We start from the raw sequence: 14,965 nt of genomic DNA, 5'->3' as shown, positions 1-14,965 counted from the left end.
GGTATTTGGTCCAAGGTATTGGTCCTAAATTATTTTGGTCCAAGGTGTTGAGAAAGGCCTAAAACTATATAAGGAGGAGAAGGTCATTAGGCCAAGTGGACAAGTAATGAAGATCTTATAAAGTGTCATATGAAAAAAAAAATATATGTTATGGGTTTCTGATGCTTTGCTTGATCTAAAATAAATATGCACCTAAGCATTTGATGATGGATGAGATTTAATGATGGATCAAGATCATAATGACTTATTATTATTGAATGATCTGATATTGGGCTAGATCTGATTATGTACACCTATTTTATTCTTTAATTATCGTGATCTGGATTTGTCTAAAGTCCGAAGGTGCAATGAAGTTTTGAAGTAAGTATTTGTAGGTTTGTATGCTGGTTTGCTTTGATGAAGGTGTGTATACACGCCAGTTCAGCTCTTCCAAGTAGCATACACAAAAGAAAAGGCTTGATGTTCAAGGATGACTGATCTATCATATCAGTGCTACTGTTTTACTATTGTCTGTCAATGAAGTCTTCTTATATCTGAATGTAAAACTGAATGCATAAGGAGGCAGGTATTTGAATGATTGATTGTATAAGTGAGAAGAAGTGATCTCTGTCACTGCCTATATAAAGCTCTGTAAGTTGGCAATAGAGATTCAGTATATTTCTGGTTGGTATAGACTTGACTCAAAATTTTATGTTTGCAGTAGTTTTTGAAGATATACGTAGGTTTGATTAATGGAAGTAGTGTATACATGTAGTTTGGGTTCAGCCAAGTAGTGTATACACTCTAATGCATTATTTTTAAGGTTATAGCTAGTTCTGAATGATGATGTAGGGTTTTGGGTCCATCACAGTGTTCTTGTGTTGGTGATCTGATTGTTCATTTTAACTGAATGTTGGTTGATGCAGTTTTAAGTTTTAAAATGTTTTTTATGGGTCCAGTATGAAAATTGGATGAAACATGGCCTTCAGATTTTGGTGTTCGGATCTAGGAGTATCAAGTTTGAAAATTCATGAAGTGTGGTCCCTAGAAGAAGAAAGAAGGTCGTAGCCTTCTATAGGTTAGCACCTATGTACTAGTAAACATATTGGCTAGTATAAGAGCTAGGGGGTTGCATCTCCCTTCCAGTAGAAGCTGGAAAATGAGAGAAGGTTGTAGCCTTCTACAGGTGGGTGTCTATGTACTGGTATGAGTATGCACCAGTACAAGATTGTAAACAGATTTTCTTATTATTAAAAGAAGATAGAGATGACAACAGTAGGTGGTTTTCACCCACATTGGGTTTCCACCTTAAATCTTGGTGTTCATGTGTGTTGCTTATGTGTGATGCTTTATTCTGATTTTACTGCATTTCCTAATAAGTTACTGATGTAGTAGTTTAAGATCAACACATGATAAATTGTCTAAATCACAAGTTCTCTGAATATACACTGGTTTATTTAATCACAATTGCGTGTACACACTAGTTCAGTTCACTAAAGTAGCGTATATAAATCTCTTTGGGAAATAAAATTATTGATCTGATAATGCTGATTCACCCCCCCTCTCAGTATTATTTCCAACAGAAAATTGATTAAGAAGGTCATGATACAAACAATCATTACATGTATATGATAGACGATAACAAATGTCCTTTGCAGAAATAATAATTTTAGTGGAATTAGATTCAAGATTGAGGTTAAGAGTCATTTTAATCTTGAGGAATGACAGGACTAATCTTCACCATAGGCTTCATGAGCCATTCCGAGATTTTCCAGCATGGGATTTGAGTCATGAAAAGTGGAAGGAGGATAAAAATATGGATTAGGAATTTGATTTCTAGATACCCCAACTTTATTAACATCGAGAGGAGGAACCCTCATCGAAGTTCGAAAAGGAGTCTTATATGGATTTATGATTGCAGACAAAAGTATCTCCCCTAGGTCGGTGCCTAACCTAGAACAACGATGAGATGTTAGGAGAATTTTTAGGTCTAAAATGCGCTTCCTAAGAATTATGTACAACCAAAATAAAATTTATAAGAACCAATAGGATTCAAGATGATGATGTCAACCATGGGGGATGATTCACCATTTTTGGAGTAAAAAAGTAAAAAGTTTAAAAAATAATAAAACTATTTTTTCAACTCATATTTTCAACTTATCTCCCTAAGGTTTTACTCAAATTTTGAGTGGGAGTACTCTTTGGATGAAAAATTTTATTCCTCATCTAAAGAGTACCCATGTTGCATACTTTCGATGGACCCTGCTACACGAAAAATGAGAAATACATAAAAAAACATGATTGCAATCATGTTTTTCATGTATTTCTCATTTTTCATATAGCAATGTTCATCATAAGTATGCAACATGGGTACTCCTTAGATGAGGAATCAAATTCGGCATCCAACAAGTGTTGATACTTGAAATTTGAGTAAACCCATAGGGAGATAAGTTGGAAATATGAGTTGAAAAAATAGTTTTTTCTTTTTTCCCTCTAAAATTTGATGATGTAATCTAATATTATTTTATTATTTCCTACTTGGAATCCTTCACACACTTCACTCTTTGGTTGGTTTGGAAGCTCCAATTCCAACGTGAAATGCCAAAATTAGAACTTGCAGAGTCATATAACTAATCCAAGGAACTACGAAATCTATGCAGTATCATCTAAGTACTTCATTCAGTAGATCAACATGGTATTGAAATAAGTGAAATAGCAACATCACATATAGGAAAACAATGAATTATTTAGATTAATATAAATGGAAGAATATTACAATGATAAGTAACAGTTAATCTTATAGAAGAGCTCCTCCGAGTTGTTGACTTGTCCTTTCCTTGTCACAATATGCACCTCCAATCACCTTAAATAAATGAGATCATAACTACTCACTACAACAACATAAGGGCATAACACTCTCCACAATCCAATCCCCAACCATAGAAAAGGTTGGGCATATATGTAGAACTAGGGTAATTTGGGATTTCTTATCCAATTACCAATCTAAGACAAGAGATCCACCTTTGATGGAGGGATAAGATCAAAGGATAAATGGTGAAAACTCCAAAGTAAGGAAGGATAGGATCCAAATGTTTTATCCAAGGTAAGTAGTTGAAATAACTTCTGGAAACTCCTAGAGGAGGAATATTTCGGAATCATGAACATTCTCTCATATTTCTAGAACCAACATAGGTGCAAAGGGGAGCAACCTGTCGGTGAGCAACACAGGCCATAGTGGAGAAACATGCTGGTGAACGCATCCCAATAGGCATACAGGGAGTGTTGGTCCTCAAACTGTCTTAGATGAATCAATTTAGGGTTGAAACTCTAGGGGATGAAGGGAACATGCTTAGGGCTTTGTATTTTCATGGTGACAAGGGGGAATATGATGCTGATTGATTCAATTAGGAGGTTCACTAATCAGATGTGACAAAATGGACTATAACAAGGAGGAGGACAAGAAATAGAAGGAATAATAGGTTCCTCCTCTGAAATTATGTGTGTCTCTTGGTTTACAAGAGTTGGGGATGAGGAAACATAAGGTTGTCTGAATTCACCACACAAAGAGATATGAACCGAATGCTCAAATTTTCATTTCAAGAAATCCCAATTTGTATCTTCTTCAAGAAATTCATAACAAAGGTGAAGGAATTAATTAGAGAAATCCTCAACTGATTCATCAGAATTCATTCTAAGTTGGTTGATTCTTTTATAAACATATCAGCAATCACACCTACCAAATGATAAATGAAGCTCCTCGATGTGATGGTTAAGAGAATGAATGGATGTAGGTGGTAGAGTATGACACCATCATCTAACTTGACCTTTAAGGACAAGGAAAAAAAATACAAGCCACATCATCCCAATCAATTTCATAGTATTCACAAAACTTAAGGAAAAGAGATGGATCCTTGGAAAAGGATGTATCACCCTCACCATCAGATTTGAGTTGAGGAAAATCACAGAGAGACTCATTGGGGATTAACAATTCACTAGGGAATAGGTTATAAAAACACCGCGGGAGTATGATTTGATGATGAACCATTTCTGATAAGAGGAGAAAAACCTACTTAACGAGCACAACTTTTCATCTAGACCTCCTTCTAGTGCCATATTGTTGATGATGTTGGAAATTTGTCAACCAAGGGGGCCTCCCTAATGTGAAGTCCCAATTAGACCTCACACCATTTGGAGTAGGAGGCCCATCCAGAGTATCAATCCAAATGTTATGTATAGTTGTAGATTTTCCTTGGCTACAAAGTTCAACACAAGAGCATAATGTCGAGGTATCTTCAGAACAACAAGTGAGTACGGCTTGTGAAATGTTCACCTGTGGAAATTATCAAGGTCATTCTACTATAATGGGGAATAAAAGTGGGCCCTTTAAAGACAAGTAATAATACTAATCTAGAAAAGGCTAATGAGAACATACACATGAACGAATCATTGATCAACCAGTGAAATAGTTCACAAGGAAGCAATGAATGTTAAAGAAAATACAACACACCTTTAACAAGATAAGTACCAAACCCATCGAAATAGTTCAATTTTCCTAGTACAGCAACAACACTTTCGATGATTCCTTGCTTCTACCTTTTTTATTTGTCCTTTTTGTACACACACTAAATAGGTTTCCAAACCCGACAAGCACCCAGTGCCTTCTCTTTAAGAAACAAGGGAATCCAGAGACTAAACCACCTCCTCCCTCAATATCACCACGAAGGGTATCCTGAAACTAAACCTTGTCAACCCTCAATAGCAACAAGGCTATGTCGAGACTAAATCGCCTCACCCCCCAATATCAACAACAAGGGTATCCCGAGACTAAACCACCACAACCCTCAATAGAAAAAAGGGAATCCAAAGACTAAACCACCTCAACCCTCAATATCAACAACAAGAGCATCAAGAGACTAAACTACCTCAACCCTCAATATCAACCAAAAGGGTCGAAATAATCCCATACCTTCCTATCCCATCACACTATTCAACACATACACATACACACTTTACAACACAACACATACACCAACACCTGATGTACAACGCCACACATAAACTTACACCCAGTGTATAACATGACACATACACCTACACCTAGTGTACAACACGATACATACACCTACAGATAGTGTACAACATGACACATACACCTACACCCGGTGTACAACACAACACATACACTTACACATGTTGTACAACACAATACATAATATACGTACACACCATACAATTCCATAAATATACAAGTTGTGATACAACAACTACACAATACCCATAAGATTGTACTGAATATGCACAATGCAACATGTACAAATCACCACCTGCATGTGTACACAACACCACATGTAAAATGTGTACACAACATCGCAGCTATATAGCACCACCTGCACAACGTGCACACAACACCACATGTACATAGCACCTCATGTACAACATGTACATAACACAACATTTACTCAGCACCATATATACACAACACCATATGTACACAACACCACATATACAACAAGTACACAACACCATCTATACATAACACCACACATACAACATGTGCATAGCACCATCTATATCTAACACTACATATGAAACATGCACACAACACTATATCTACATAGTAGTGCATATGCAACATGCACACAACACCACTACTGCACATCCTAATACCACACTAACCTTACTTCTAGTGTCTTATACATGGTTGTTCGATCATGTCGTGAATTGCACCACTTCCATTCTACTAATGAATCCTTGAACATTACCTATACATAACATAAACATAGTAATAGTACAAGCATATAATATCAAATCATATCCACATGATGCTGACCTCAAAGATCTACCAAACTACTCTTCCACTTGATTCCTCATAAGACCAGGAACCTGTTCATGCCATTCACATGTATAAGCAATCATTCCTCCACAAAAATGATCCATGATTACCTTATAGGACAACAAAATATATATATGCATATATATACATATAAACACTAGCATAAAACAATCATGAACCCTGATGACCCTATCAGACAATGGCATACATATATACATGTATACATATATACACATCAACATAATCATGATCATAATAAAACTACCAGATATCATAAGGCCAAGGTTAATATAATTCCCATTAGTCGTGCACAACATGCACATCATTGAGAACAACAGTTCCCAACACAACCAAGGCATCGGACACTCAAATCCATTTACGTTACCTTTCCTATTACCTTTCTCATGATTGTTCTGCCATTATCCATTTATCCTAATGGCCCCAACCAATCTAACTGGATGTCATATTCTTTCCTTCAATTTCCTTGCATTCATGGACCAACTTCATCTAGTTCTTACATCATCTACTAGATTTCATTCAACTATTCCTGATTTCCATTGAATTTCCTCCTTCCCCAACCAATTCACAATACCATCGAACATAAAATCCAAGAATTAGAACACATAAGAAGACAATCATCAAAAACCAATAACAATAGAACACCACAAACAAAGTGGCATGGCCATGCACCAGACACAATGAAATCCCATATTCAAGTTCAAGAAAATCATAAAATATCAAAGGCATGAAACTAGCAACAAACACCATGATTCAATCCCCATGGGTTCCTAATGCTTCCAAGGGAAAGCTCATCCTGAGCCTTCTTCAAGTTTGCACAATGGTCTCTTTTACCATGCAATCCCCTGCATCGTACTACCACAAACATATAACTATTTTTTCATAAATAAACATAACAATACATTGATTACATTACGTTGTTGTGCTAAGAACATTTCCTTGTAATTGAACATGTACATATATCATCTCTCAAGGCACTCCAATTCCGTTGACGGATCCAACAACAACTAGACGGGAGCTATTATACCTGTCAAATACATGATAAGTAATATAAACATACCAATATAATGTCAAACGAAATTAAGGTTAGGAAGTCTTCTTGTATTCATACAAAGCACTAATTCATTTGGAATTTTAGTTTCCAAACATAGCCATAGGAATTCCCACCCAAATCCTTTCTTTTACCTTTTACCTTATTGCAATTGAATCTTATTATGGATTCTCATATCACCCCACTGTTACTTATACAAACAAATCAACTATTACCTTGTCATGCTAATACTAATCATTCTTCCCGGCAACTGTTCATAGATGTTAGCCACACATTCCAAGATCAAGGAAACATAGCTATTAATTTGAAATCAAATTTTACAATATCATAATAAATCCACAACTAGCACCCATTTTCACTCAAGTACATATCAAATCAATGTATCTCAGGGTAGGCTATCACATCTACACAAGTCGGTCCTGATTAGTACAACACAATATAGAAAATATATCGACTCATACATGAATATCATAACCATAACCATCTGCACGAGCTAATCTAGATTAAGATGCTATATACAATATCAAGATCTTAAATGAAATAACCATAATCATCATGCATATGACCACAATGCAATAACAACAAGCTACTGTCATTCATGACTATTTGTCACGCATGCATATGACTACACTGGTCGACTAGCTTTTATCATGCATGTGACCACAACGATGGTAGAATTATGGGCATTTATATAACCATAATTCTAATAAAAACCATTAACAAGAATAACTACATGCCCAAACATATAAACCTATATCACGATATGCTCTTACCCTGAGGTCCAGTGCTACAACCTCACTCAGATTATTTTCATCTCCTACTCTATCTCGACAAAATGTCAAGCTCATAACATACTAACAATATCATGATGACATAAACTGCATGCAACGATCTCATGCACAATAACCTTAAACATGACAATGCATGCACAACAACATGCATCTAGCCCATCATGTGCATGTTTTGAACCTGGCTCTGATACCACCCTATAACAAGCCTCCTCTCATATATGCCCACTTTCACTAGCTTTCCTTGGGTAAACATGAGCAGAGGGGCTACTATGACATGACTCAACCTCCTATACGACCTTAAGGAAATGGAGTCGATAAAACAATACTTATTGGCTTCCCTCAGGTGCTACAAGACCCCAAGGAACCAACCAACCATTCCAGGTGTCCAACCCATTAGCTAACTCTCATTTTCACTGACTTGGTCTCTCGGTGACTTCCTTGATAAGGCCTCCAAGTGACTCTAAGCCTCTAGTTTCTCCCATATTCATACTTCCCCATGAATATGGACTTTTCTAGTTAATTTTGTGCCAGCGACCCCAAATTTTGAGCCACCTTTTCAGGGTTAGGACTTAGGTGTTATGAAACTAGCCCATAAAGAGATAGAAAAGATAGTTGAATGCCTCTTTGAGAGGGAAACCTCCTTTACATTACACAAATGAACAATTCTTGGATGATTCAAATGACAAAACCTCCTTTCTATATATAGGAGTCTAAGGAGTCACAATACAACCTAGCTGACCTAACAATAATAATATAAAGCCACAAAAATAACAATAGAGGAATTCTATGGGGCACAATAATAACAATATGGGCACAATAGGGGCACAAAAACATTAATAAGGGATAAAACTACAATAGTAATGGGGTAATCACTAGTATTATAGGGACCTAACATGCCCCTCTCCTTCAAAAAAGTGTTAGCCTCAATGCTTCAGTAGTTCTGTATGCTTCTGTATAAAATTCTCATCCTCCCATGTGGAATCTTTAGCGATAATTTCTTCCACTTGATGAGATTCTCCGAAATTGATCGATTTCATAGTTGTCAAGTTCTTGTTTCTGTGACTGCTTCCGGTTCCAATATAATTTTTCCTTCCTCATCAAGTTCTGGCAATATTTTTTAAACTAGGAGCTTGTCGCCTATAGCCTTCTTTAAACATGAAACATGGAAAACTAGGTGCATTCGAGAAGCTGCAGGAAGCTCCAATTTGTATGCCATAGTGCTAATCTTTTGCAACACCTTGTATGGACCATAATACTTTGGTGATAATTTATTATCCTTCGTAGCTTTCTTGAGGGACATTTTTTTATATGGTTGTAGCCGTAGGAATACCCAATCACCTACATCAAAACTTCTTTCACTATGATGTTGATCTGCCTGTTGTTTCATTTGATTCTGTGCCAACACGAGGTTATCCTTTAAGAGTTTGAGGACTTGTTGTTGATGTTTGATGTGATGTTCCACTGCGTGAACCTTAGAATTTTCCCTTAAATATGATGTGATGGATGGTGGCTAATATCCATAAAGTGCCATAAATTGGGTCATTTTTGTTGCTGTATGGAAGGAAGTGTTATACCACTATTTAGCCAGAGGCAACCATTTGACCCATTATGTCTATTTATCATATAAAAAGAAACGAAGATATCCTTCCAAACATTTGTTTACTATCTCAATTTTCCGATTACAATGAGGATGATAAGATGAGCTATGAGCTAACTGAGTACCAAGACAAGAAAATAATTTTGTCCAAAAATTTCCAGTGAAAATGGGATCTCTGTCACTTACAATAATCTTTGGGTTTCCATGTAGTTTTTGAATTGTTTCCATAAATGCAATAGAAATTGTATTTGCTTTAAATGGATGTGATAATGCACAAAAGTGTGCATAATTGGCAAGTCTGTCAACTACCACCATGATGACACTCTTTCCCTCAGACTTGGGTAAACCTGTGATAAAATCCATTGAAACCTCCTCCCAACGTTGGATTGGAATGAATAAAGGTTGTAATAGACCCGAGGTCTTAATTGTTTCAAGTTTATTTTGTTGGCAAACTAAACATTCCGCCACAAACTTTTGAATATCCAATTTAAGGTCATCCCAAAAAAATTCCTTCTTAACCCTGTGGTAAGTTTTTAAAAATCTTGAGTGCCCTCCTAGGGGAGAAGAGTGCAATTCCATAAGAATATTTTGTTTGAGTTGGGAATTCTTACAGAGGTATAAGCGATCTTTGTACCATAACAAATCATTTTTCCAGCTAAATGTATCAGATGTATTGGAATCTTGTTGTAACTTTCGAATAAGTGCCCACACTTCTTCATCATTCTTCCATTCCTACCTTGCTTCATTTATCCAATCTGGTTGGATAATAGAAATGGCGCACAACAATTCTTCCACATCCTCATCCTTTCTTGAGAGTGCATTTGCCACCACATTTTGCTTCGCTTTTTTGTAGATGATTTCAAAGTCATAACCCAACATCTTTGTGACCCATTTTTGTTGCTCTTCAGAGGATAATCTTTGTTCTAAAATGTATTTAAGGCCATCATGATCCGTTTTTACCTTGAAGTTTCTTCCCATTGGGTAGGGTCTCCATTTCTTAAGTGCATGTAGTATTGCCAACATTTCCTTGTAAATAGCTGTGTAAAAACTTTCCCTTGATTGGATGACTTTCAAAAGCAATGGGTATTTCATCTTGCATTAAAACAACACCAATTCCATTTCTTGAAGCGTCACATTCCACAATAAAGGTTTTTGTGAAGTCCGGTGTAGCTAAGACTGGTGCTTGGAACATTGCCTCTTTAAGATGTTCGAAGGCCTTTGTTGCTTTTGGAGTCCATGAAAATGCATCTTTCTTCAATAATGTTGTTAGAGGTGCTGTTATTCTCCCATAATTCTTAACAAACTTGTGATAATACCCTATCAACCCAAGAAATCCTCGCAGATGATTTACAAATGTAGGGATTTTCCATTCCTTAATGGCTTTAATTTTGCTAGGGTCTACCATAACTCCTTCATGAGATACAATATGACCGAGATATTCCACCTCTTGTACTCCAAAGAAACATTTGGATCTTTTTGCATATAATTGTTTCTCCTCCAATAGTTGTAGCACCATGTCAACATGTTCAACATGATCCTTCCAAGACTTGCTGTAGATTAGTATATCATCAAAAAATACTAACACAAATTTTCTAAGGAAGGGTTTGAAAATGGAATTCATCAAACCTTGGAATGTAGAAGGTGCATTGGTAAGGCCAAAAGGCATGACCAAAAATTCATAATGACCCTCATGAGTTCTAAATGCTATTTTCTAAATGTCTTCAATCTTCATTTTGATTTGATGATATCCTGAACGAAGATCCAACTTGGTGAAGTAAATTGATCCATGTAATTCATCTAGTAATTCATCAATTACCAAAATGGGAAACTTATCTTTAATAGTGAGCTTGTTGAGCTCCCTATAATCTGGACACATGCGCCATGATCCATCCTTCTTGTGCACCAAATACTACTGTAGCATAGAAATAACTTTGACTAGGTTGAATTATACCAGCCTCTAGCATTTCTGCAACCATATGTTCAATTTCACTCTTTTGGGCATAGGGATATCTGTACGGCCTGATGTTTGGAGGAACACTTCCTGGAATCAGATGAATAGCATGATCATGATCATGAATAGGTGGGAGACCTTTGGGAGTCTCAAATACCTTGGAATGATTGTCCAATACATTTTGGAGATCTAGAGAAATAGATGATTCTGATGTGGAAACATCTAGCGAACATAATTGTGCAATTACACCTCTTTGTTCCTTTTTTAGAAGCTTTGTCATACCGTTAGAGTTGATTATCCTTCCTAGTTTCCCTGAAATACCCCTTAATTCTACTTCCTTTACTTTCGCAGAAAATTTCATGAAAAGTTCTTGAAAATTAAAAGCTATTGTACCCAAGGATTATAGCCATTGGACTCCTAGTACAACATCAACACCTACCATTGGAATGGAAAGCATTGGGCTAGTCAATACATATTCTCCCATGGATATCTTGATATTATGGCACTTTCCAGAGCAATTTATTGTTCCTCCATTTGCAATCATCACTTGACACTCTGGTGCTGGATACAGGAAGCAATTCAATTCTTTTGCTATCTTACAATGAATAAACTTGTAGGTACTTCCTGAATCAGTCAACACTATTACTTTTTTCTTCTTGATTTGTCCGTATATCTTGATGGTTGGAGGAGTGGTAATTATAGCTAATACATTACAAGATATGGACGGATTCATTTCTTGTTTATCTAGGCTTTGTTCGTAGAGCATATCCTCTTCTTTTGACCTTTCTTGCTCCTTTTCTTCTTCCTCTTCACAATCTATGTAGAATAATTTCTTCTCAGCACACTTATGACCTTTAGTGTATTTGCTATCACAACTGTAACAAAGCCCTTTTGCTTTTTTTTCTTCTAATTGTTGTGGTGTTAACCTTATAGGTTATGGAAGACTAGGGGCAACAACACTTCCATCTTTATAGTTGTGAGTGGTATGCTTCCTGGTTGCCATAATTTTGCTTTCCATTTTTCTTGCTAACTTAAATTCCTTCTTTAATGAATCAGGTTCCCAAAGGTGAACATCATGTTGGATATTATCCTTTAATGTCCCTATGAACACATCAATCCTATGCTCCTCTAGAATATTTTTTACCCTTATGTTCAATTTTTGGAACTCCTCAATGTGCTCCATTATTGAACCCTTTTGTTTGAGACTTATCAATTGGCTAAAAAAAGTGTTGCTTTTTGTATCCTCATAATGTGCTATCAATTCTTCCATAAAAATTTCCCAGGTGATAATTTATTTACGATAGCAAAGCCATTGATACCATACAAACTAATTTGGTTCCAAATATAATGTTGAAATACGTACCTTTTATGTTTTTTGCACATTATTGAGATCGAAAAATTGCTCTATCTATAATATCCATGTTGCGAGATCCTTGCCATCAAATTTCCTCATATCAATTTTTGGAATATGGTGGGTATTCGGTCCAATATTAGAGTCTATGAAATCATGATTAACATTTCTTTTGTTCTCATCATGAGTTTCCTTTACTACCCATTCACCCTTAGTAAGCATTTCTTGTAGAAACTTTGTCAAATCTGTCTTCAAATCTTCCATGCTTGTCTTCAAATTAGCTTCCACATCATTCATCTTAGCTTCTATGACTTTCTTTAAAAAATCCATCTTAGCTTCTACACCTTTATTTAAACCATCCATCTTAGCTTCTACATCTTTCTTTAAACCATCCATCTTAGATTCTGTTACTTTTTGTGCAAGTGACACTTGTTGCACTTGGTCTTGTAATTTTGATATATCATGTTGCATTTCTTCCTCTTCTTCATGAGTCATGCTAGAGCTTTCAGGTTGCTTACTAGGTGTTTGCATTTTATTTCCTTGGGGGATAAATTACTAATAATAATGCTTTACTATGCCCTTTGAATTCCTTCAAACTAATTTTTCAAACGAAGCTTATGCAAAAATTTAAGAAAAACTACACACCTTTTTCCACTTTGTAGGAGCTTGATATTGAATCTGATGTATCTTTGTAATTTGGGATCATCCAGTTCTGAAATCGTGACCTACAGTAGCCCTCTGTGTCCTCTTTCCAATGCCACCAGTCTGATCCAAATTAGATTCTCCAGGGAAGAGTTTTGCCAAATCTCCCACAGTGACTTGATTATAGACTAGTTCAGCAGAGCGAACTTGTACGACGTGCCAGGAGTCACTGTTTCGACCTTTGGCTCTGAAAAGTATCTCGAATAAACTACAGTCCATCCTCTTTCTATATCTTCTTGCGAAATTTCAATCTAATGCTTAGAGAGAAAGTTATGATGATTTTCCCCAGGTCACCTGTTTGGAATGTAATTTAGGAGTTTGCAAAAAGACCAACTTCCTTAGATCATATCTCAGCAAATATAATGCGAAAATATCTGAAATTTGGATCCAAGGTTCAGTACGATTTCATCTCAAATGGGTTTTTGTTTTAGCTTCTGAAACATCGCAGAAGGAAAGTTATAGCGAGAATTCCACAATGACCTGTTTGGAGCAGCAAAACCCTAGAATCCAAAGCTCTGATACCAAATGTTAGGAAACCAGCTGACAAAGAGATAGAAAAGATAGTTGAACCCCTTATAATTCAGCCTCTTCGAGGGGGAAACCTCCTTTACCTTACACATATGAACAATTCTTGGATGATTCAAATGACAAAACCTCCTTTCTATATATAGGAGTCTAAGGAGTCACAATATAACCCAACCGACCTAACAATAATAATATAAAGCCACAAAAATAACAATAGAGGGATTCTATGGGGCACAGTAATAACAATATGGGCACAATAGGGGCACAAAAATATTAATAAGGGATACAACTACAATAGTAATGGGGTAATCACTAGTATTATAGGGACCTAACATCAGGCCTTTGCCCAGAACTCAATGAATGAATAACTTTACATAAAGATCTAAAACGTATCTAAAGTTTACAAATAAGAAGTAATTCCCTCTCATGTAGTAATACCAATTAGGTCATGCATTCATTAACAAGTCGCTCATCAATTAAAAGGTGATAAGACACACTTAACTTTGTCATAAAACCAAGATTATGACCAACATATAACCAGATAATAAACAATAATAGAAAAACCATTTAAGCCACATAATATCAAGTACATATATTCATAAACATAAGAGGAACATATCTCTTATTAACCATAAGCAAAATCCAACCATTTCAAGTACTTCCATGTATCACTCAACCATATATTGGGCTGAACCAAATATTTCGTTTAGCCAATCACCCTAGTGCCATATTATAAGCATGAATGTGGAATGTCATTGAATAAACCAATCCATAAACAACCAAGGGAATGCATAGGTTAAACCACCTCCACCCTCATGCTACCATGATCTTACATAAATAGGTCCCGAGATCCGAAAACCAAAATGAGCTTGGATTCCTTTGAATTCCTTCACCATCCCTTGAGGTTTTCATGTCTCCACCGAACTATTGAGGACTTCACGAGAAAACCATCTCCACCAGTAACTCTTGGTATTTTCATGAGACCACATCACCCCAATCCTAAACCATCCATCAATCCAAGGCTCAACTAAGAGAGAGTCCCATCACACCATGGTTATCTAGAAATGGAAAGGGAAGGCTAAAAACACTATTGAAACCCGACAAAACCAGTGCTAATGACAGTAGATGAACCAAATACATACATGCACATACCTTGCATGTCAATAC

The sequence above is a fragment of the Pinus tabuliformis genome, chromosome 3_2, assembly GCF_031772625.1.
Source record: "Pinus tabuliformis cultivar Carrire ecotype Pingquan chromosome 3_2, CPIR1, whole genome shotgun sequence".
Taxonomy (NCBI): domain Eukaryota; kingdom Viridiplantae; phylum Streptophyta; class Pinopsida; order Pinales; family Pinaceae; genus Pinus; species Pinus tabuliformis.
The sequence above is the reverse complement of the archived record's forward strand: the minus strand, read 5'-3'. Positions refer to the sequence as shown.